The 7,473-nt window shown below is 44.0% G+C and overlaps 1 long non-coding RNA gene across 1 annotated transcript; it reads left to right on the forward strand.

Moving 5' to 3' along the window:
• The first annotated feature begins 3,059 nt into the window (after positions 1-3,059).
• LOC124655129 lies at positions 3,060-5,750 on the forward strand. The gene is made up of 4 exons (XR_006988579.1): positions 3,060-3,171; positions 3,849-4,053; positions 4,983-5,218; positions 5,642-5,750. It is a non-coding gene; the product is annotated as an uncharacterized LOC124655129 (long non-coding RNA).
• Positions 5,751-7,473: the final 1,723 nt, after the last annotated feature.

Genomic DNA, 7,473 nt, shown 5'->3' on the forward strand with positions numbered 1-7,473 from the left:
TCCGTATCGTGGTTTTTCGCATCGGGGGTTTCGCGACGGAGGCTTTAAGTAGGCGGAAGGGCGAGTCGGGGGCGCGACGAGGGGCCCACACCACAGGGCGGCGCGGGCCCCCCCTTGGCCGCGCCGCCTTGTGGTTTGGCCACCTCGTGGCCCCACTTCGTATGCTCTTCGGTCTTCTGGAAGGTTCATGGCGAAATAGGCCCCTGGGTCTTCGTTTCGTCCAATTCCGAGAATATTTCGTTACTAGGATTTCTGAAACCAAAAACAGCAGAAAACGAGAAGCGGCACTTCGGCATCTTGTTAATAGGTTAGTTCCAGAAAATGCACGAATATGACATAAAGTGTGCATAAAACATGTAGGTATCATCAATAATATGGCATAGAACATAAGAAATTATCGATACGTCGGAGACGTATCAAGGAGATGAAAGAATGTCATCTGCATTATCCAATTGGGAGCATGTCCATGAAGGTAGCCATCGGCAGTGCTTTACCATGTTTACCTGGAGCACTCCACCACAACAACCCCATTCAAGATGGCTATGCTCGTGTCATGGTGGAGGACATAGTACAAGGGTTTGAGGATCTGGAGATTGACATTGCTACACCCGAAGGGGCGAGAAGACTTGGAGATGTCAAGCGCCTGTTCATTCTATGGCAAAAGAAGTTTATCAAGTTTCCAGGCGAGGCGCCAAGGCCAACAAGTCCACCCCCTATGGTGGTGGTGGCGGCGGTGGTGGTGGTGGTGGTGCTTCACCTACACCTCCTTCACGTCAGCCGACGCCGCCCCCAATTCACCTCCGGCGGGTAAGCAGCCGCCGCCCCCCAGTCCGCCTCAGGCGGGTAAGCAGACACCGCCCCCCAATCCACCTCCGGCGAAGAAGCAGAAGCAGTCCTGGACTATTAACCCGGACCCTTATGTACCTAAAACCACAAAGGTACCGGAGCCATCATTGAAGCCTCTCCCCACAAGGCCTTGGGAACGTAGTGTCGAGGAAGTCGACGCGGCCGCGACTGCTGATTATGAGAAATGGAAGGCGGATATGAAGGCGAAAAGAGAGCCTGAGCCCAAGCCAGTATTTTCTGACAAGCAAAACAAGTGGGCTAAGTCATTTTTGAGCACACCGTCCCAAGCCGCGAAGAATCTGCCTGAAGACTATGCACGTGAACTTCGTAGGCAAGCACTCATGTTGAAAGAGAAGAAAGAGTTGGCGGAGAAGCAGGAGAAGAAAACCTTGGAGGAGGCCGAGAAAGAATTAGAAAGTAAAATAAGCGGGAAACGAGTTGCCCAGCTCGGGGAACAAAGTAAACAATCGACCCCCCCGCTCATAGTGAAAGGCGCCGGTCCGGATGCTGAACTAATGGACCCCACAATCATAGCAGCTGCGGCAGCACAGGGATTGACTGTAACGGGTGCCAGAGAACAAGCGGCCCAGATGGGTATGACTCTTCGTGCAGTGTTAGGCCTTGAGGAGGCGCCAGTGAGTGAGGTAGTAATTAAATATGTGCCGAATGGGCCTCTCGTCGAGCCTGCGCGGGAAGAGGATCTACCTCCACAAATGAAAAATCTGCTAATTTGGTACAAGGGTTACATAAAAAATAAAAACGCCAAAGAATATATTTATGCGGAAGTTAGACATGAGCATCACTTCAAACATTACTATGTAACAGTTTATCTGAGTGAATTGTTCCAGCTGTTCAATCTGCGCGAGCTCGACAAATCTATCATCAGTTGCTACGTTCTGTAAGTGATTTATTTCTACCTCATCTCGTTCATTGCCTGCACTATATATATATACTTCCTACTCCTGGGTGTAACTACACCCATGTCTCATATACTACCATACGGAAGTATGTACCATACTTTATCGGTTTGAGTATGTTCTTACACTATATCTAAGATATTCTAAACCAAGTTTGGTGAAAAAAATGCAAGTTTGCATGTAGTTTGCACTATATAGCCGAAATACATGCATATGTATACGTAAAAATGAGTCTACGTAAAAAAATGTACATACTGCCTACAAAATATTATACATACTACCAAAATAGTCTAATATACTTCATACTACATGTACATACTCTTCGGTATGATAGATACTCCCTAGATTATGAGAAACACGCGTGGGTGTAACTACACCCAGGTGTAGTATGAATATGTCATATATATATATATATATATATATATATATATATATATATATATATATATATATATATATATATATATATATATATATATATAGAGCCCAACTATTATCCCGAACACGACCGGTCTGAACGTCCGACCCAAACACCCCGACCTGCTCCTCCTTATCCACTGCCGCCAGGCCGCTGCTCCTCCCCAGCTTCAGCACCACCTTCCGCTCGGCCGGCCGCCGCCGCCCCACCACCTGCCGCGCGCCCCGGCGACCGCCGCCCACACCACCTTCCCCTGCGCTTCCTCCTCCCAACGACCCCAACCTGCACACGCTCCCCATCGGCACGCGCGACTGGCCGGAATCCCGCTCACCTTCTGCTGCCCCGCCGCGGCCGGAATCCCGCTCACCTTCTTTGGCCCCGCCGGCGGTCGTTTCCGCCGCAGATCTCCATCCACCTCCTCCCTCGCCTCCTTTATCCAGCGCGACGCCTGGCACCATGGCGCGGCCCCGGCTCCCTCCTCCACGGCGCGTCCCCGCCCCCTCCTCCACGGCGCGGCCCCGCCCCCCTCGTCCACGGCGCGGCCCCGCCCCCCTCCTCCACGGCGCGGCCCAGGTCTCCCACCTCGACCGCGCGGCTCCGCCCTCCCTACTGCATCGAGACGCCTCCCATCCTCTACTGCCGCCGGCCGATCGTGCCCCACATATCCACCGCGTCGCCCCTCCTCTTGGCAATGGCGCCACCCTCTCCGAGCTACTCCTTTGCGGCGGCGGCCCACCGCGAGCCCTTGCCCCATCTACCCGTCTGGAAGCTCACAATGTGTGGCCCATATAGTTCACCACGCATCCGTTCTTCACCGCTCCGCCCCCAGCATCTTCGGCGCTCCGCTCCCGAAGTTCACGGCGTGCCTCTCTGGCAGTCCGTTTGCATCCCCAGCCAGCGACGCTCGCTTCCGCAGCCGCCAGGTGCCTGGTCTCCTGCTCCACGGCTGCCATCCGCTTCCCTTTCTCCTCCTCCCCACCCTGCTGCAAGGTAGCTGCACCATATTTCTTTATAACTCCTTGCAAAAAGATTTCAGCTCTGATGTGATTCTCTTGTAGTTTGTTGATGCAAATTTGATTATGCCTGCATCGCATTCTTATCAAATAATTTTCCATGCGTGTTGTTTTGCATGTCCTATAACTGTTTGTTGTAATGCCTAAGAGTGAGCTATTACGAAAGTTAAGAAATGTGATGGTTGCAAGTTCTTAATTTCTGCAACTAGTAGTTCTTAATGGTTGCAAGTTCTTAATGAGCTATTATAAATTTCTGTGCAACTCTGAACTGCCTGATGTTGATTCAGAATTACTCTACCTAACTAGCAAGTTCATTTTTTTTTAATTGTCAGCGGAGTTCGCTTCGTCTGAAAGTGAAGTTCAGTTTTGTCATCGAAACAATTCCAATCATAATCAGCTAGATATTTATGAGCAAATTAAATAGAGTAAAAACTAATGCTGCTTGAACTTCATCATTGAAAGTAAATTGTTGAGCTCTGGAATTTTCTTATCCTTGAAGATACAAGAATTTGCATTGATAACATTTGTACCAGGTAGCTAGCAGTAGTTTCATTTCAGGCGATGATAGAGTAGCTTAAGAGTTTGGCATTATCGTGCTTTGGTTGCATTGTTGCTTGCGATTATATTAATTTACTCATGGTTATGCATTTTCAGCAAAGCTCACTGCTTTCACTTGGATTACATATAAAAACCCTGACCTTGGCCATCCAATGGAGTGTAAGTGACTTGATCTGGATGCACCTGCTGTGTGCAATTTTTTTGTCCTTTGCTATGAACAAAAGCTCGTGACCGGGAGAGCCGCAGTATACAGGCGGGCAGTCGAGTCTTCAGCTAAAGACAGTGCCGCGATGTGAAGAAGGTCAGTCAAGTCTCCTGTGAAACAAATTAAAGGATCACAGTGAGTTCATTTGGTGTAAAAGTGAAGTTCGCTTAATTATCTTATCATATCTCTTCGCATTTGTTTCTTGATGCACATAATACAATATAATCTTCTATAGAAAGCTCGCTGCATTTTTTTCAGTAGAATATGCATATTACAGAAGACACAGTTCAATTGTAAACTTCTGCATCACTTCAATTGATTCTTGTAGTGAGTTCAGTTCATCCGCCGTTTTCAATTCACCCACGAGGAAAAAGTTCAATTTTGTTGTCACGAAGTTCACTATTTTCAAAACCTGAAGTTCGCATCTTGTTCAAAAAGATAGAAGAAAAAATGACCTCTATGAAGTTCATTCGTTCAATTTAGAGAGTGCACTTGTTTATTTACTTCCATCTGAAAATTCAGATTTTTAATCTAAGTTCGATTGTAGTGTTGGCAAAGTTCATTTGAAGTTAACTTCGTCCCTAAAAAATGAGTTACTATATTAAAAGCTGCTCTTAAAAAATGATTTGCAACTTTCATTTCACGGAGTTCACAACTCCAACTCAGGAAGTTAACATACATTGATATGTGGGAATAGTAGTTCCTCTAATATGTCGTAAATTAGTAACTTCTTTTGTTGATTTATCTCAGTATGAGGTTAAGTATCGTAACTTATTTTGTTGATTTATCTCAGTACAACAGTGTTTTAATTGATGTATGGAGAAGATTACTGTTTGTAGAGTTGTAGATTCATGATATGTGTTCTTTGACCGGCTACACATGAAGTTCACTAAATTAAATATTCGAAGTCCACTTTGCAATTTTTAAGCCGATAAGATTTGTGGGATTCTTTTTTGAAGTTCACATTATTTCATTAGCGCAGTACACCTTTTTTTTCATGTGAAGCTCACTTCTTTTTTTAATAGGACTTATATAACAGTGCCCACAAGCAGCATGTCAACAAGCTGGGTGTTCTTGCGGCTACCTCCCGCAGTTGTTATTACAAGTGCAATTCAGGCTCTTCATTTCATTTGGATGAAGCAACCGAACACAAGTGCACAACCGGAATAACGATGTGGAGATGAAGAACTCATTTTATCTAATCCATGGAGTTCATTTCTCCTAAATTTAGAAGTTCACATCTCCTGCTAATTGGAGCTAGGTAATTCAGTTCCCCTCACTTCTTATTCCCAGCACAAGTTCATTATTTTCTGGGCAGTTCATTTTCTGCGATGCACAGTTAAGGTTTAAAAAGTACAAAGAGTAAAAATAGAAGTTCGAGTTCATTGTGATGAAAAGTTCACTTTTATATTCCGTGGGGGGTTCGAGTTCTTCCAAATATGAAGGTTGCTTATTTTTGAAGATTTTATCACTGAATTTCATGTAATTGGTGAACTTCTCGAAAATGTGATATAATGTTCGATGTCTATTCACAGCAAGAAAATCACACATACAACACTGGGCAGTTTTTATGCGATACTGGGTACATAATACAAAGCTATGGAGTGCTGATCAACTATGTTCCTTCATTATACTACAATATTTCAGGTTTGTTATTCACGTAATTTAATCACTTTGGTGCCAGGTACTTGAGAAGTCCACTCTCATCATCCAAGCATTACATGCATATACAGCGGGGACTCCCGGAGCGCTGCCACCCTAACAAGGCGATGCCGTAGAGGACGAGGACATAAACTTGGTGTCGGTCCCATGGTGCTTCGGTTGGTGGTGGCGACTTGACGGTGGCTCCCTGTCAATGGCATCGTCAAGCCTAAGCGCCTCGCGGCTGCAGGACTTTTGTCGCAGGAGCATCACCAGGATGGAAGCGTCGTGGGATGCCTGAAGTTTACGGACACTAATTCATGTGTTGTCTTCTCCTATTCGTGGAGTTCATGTCCCCTGATACTTCACTTTAGATTATTCATGTTGGGTGGATTTTTATTCGAGAATGTTAGATAGGCCATTTGTGAATTTTGCCTCTGATGTTTCCGCTTTGAGGTGGATAATTTTTTGTATATTAACTATGTGTGAAGTTCACCGTTATGCATACGGGAGAGCGAGTACACTTTTTTTTGTGAAAAAGATGTTCAGATGACTATATGAAAAGTTCACTTCTACAGCATGACGTTTGTGCATCGGGTGAAAAATGTAGGGAGCAGGTGCTGGTTCTACTGAACCTTTGGAGGCTAGTTCTGAACTGCTACTTTTTGGTGATGTATGCTTGTGTGATTGCTGACCAGATGGCACTGCTTTATAAAACCGTATAAAAATGTGTTGCAACACATGGGCAGTGGATTAACTTCTCTTCAGTAGTACACTACATGATCTTGCACAACGCATTGGCCAAAAGAAGAAGTATATACATCTTTGATATAGGAAGGCTCACTCGTTTGGCTTTGGCACTAAAACTACTCATAGTTCATTTCATGAACATTATGCCAAAATTCTTCTTCTGGAAGTTCGCATAGAAAATACACTAAAGTTCTCTCAGTGAATATTAGTAGTTCAGTTCATATAATATTGAAGTTCACTATGAGTGTGAAAAAACAACGAGAAGTTCTAAAAACAGAGTTTTATATATTTAAATCTTCTCTCAAATTGTTAAGAATATCGATAAATCTTCTACATGAAAAGATGAGTAATTTGCATAGCTTTTCAAGGGTATATTATATGCAAAGTTCTGATAGACAATTTGAAATCTACGATGAAAAATCTGGACACAGTGGAGAGCTTATACATTGCGACCGGAAGTTCACTAGCACGTCACAGGAAATTCACATGTATGTCAGAAGAAGTTCAGCTACTCTGATTTTACCAGGACGGAAATTCTACAAACTGAAGTCGTAACTACAAGCTCGGATTGCCCAAATCCAGCCCCGCCTCAATCAATTGACACCAATATAACCCTAATTACATTCTAGCATGTCGACCCGCCCCACCCAAGCATCGAAGGCACGTCAAACTCGAACCGTTTGTTTGCGGGCGAACATCTATGTTCTTAGTATTTCTGAAATTACTTTAAAACTATAAATAATTTGGGAAAAAGTCCTACACGAAAAAGTTGCGCATTTTTCGTAGTTTTCTAATGATATATCATATGCATCAATACCATTAGCGGTTTGAAAATAGCACGCAAAAAACAGTACGAAATCGAAGTAGTTCGGAAAACTGATTCGAGTATATTTAAATCTGCTCTTAAACCTTACATTATTTGGGAAAACAATCTAAACGAAAAAGTTGCGCAATTTTCATACCTTTTCAACAGTATATTGAATGCATCAAACCGATGAGTGGTTTGAAAATGGCTCCCAAAATACTGTGCGAAAACACAGAAATCCGCGGAAATAGAGTCTATTATATTTTAAATTAACTTTAAAACGTCAAGAATTTGGGGAAACTATCTGAATGAAAAAGTTG

This window comes from Lolium rigidum, chromosome 5, assembly GCF_022539505.1.
Source record: "Lolium rigidum isolate FL_2022 chromosome 5, APGP_CSIRO_Lrig_0.1, whole genome shotgun sequence".
In the NCBI taxonomy this organism is placed as follows: Eukaryota; Viridiplantae; Streptophyta; class Magnoliopsida; order Poales; family Poaceae; genus Lolium; species Lolium rigidum.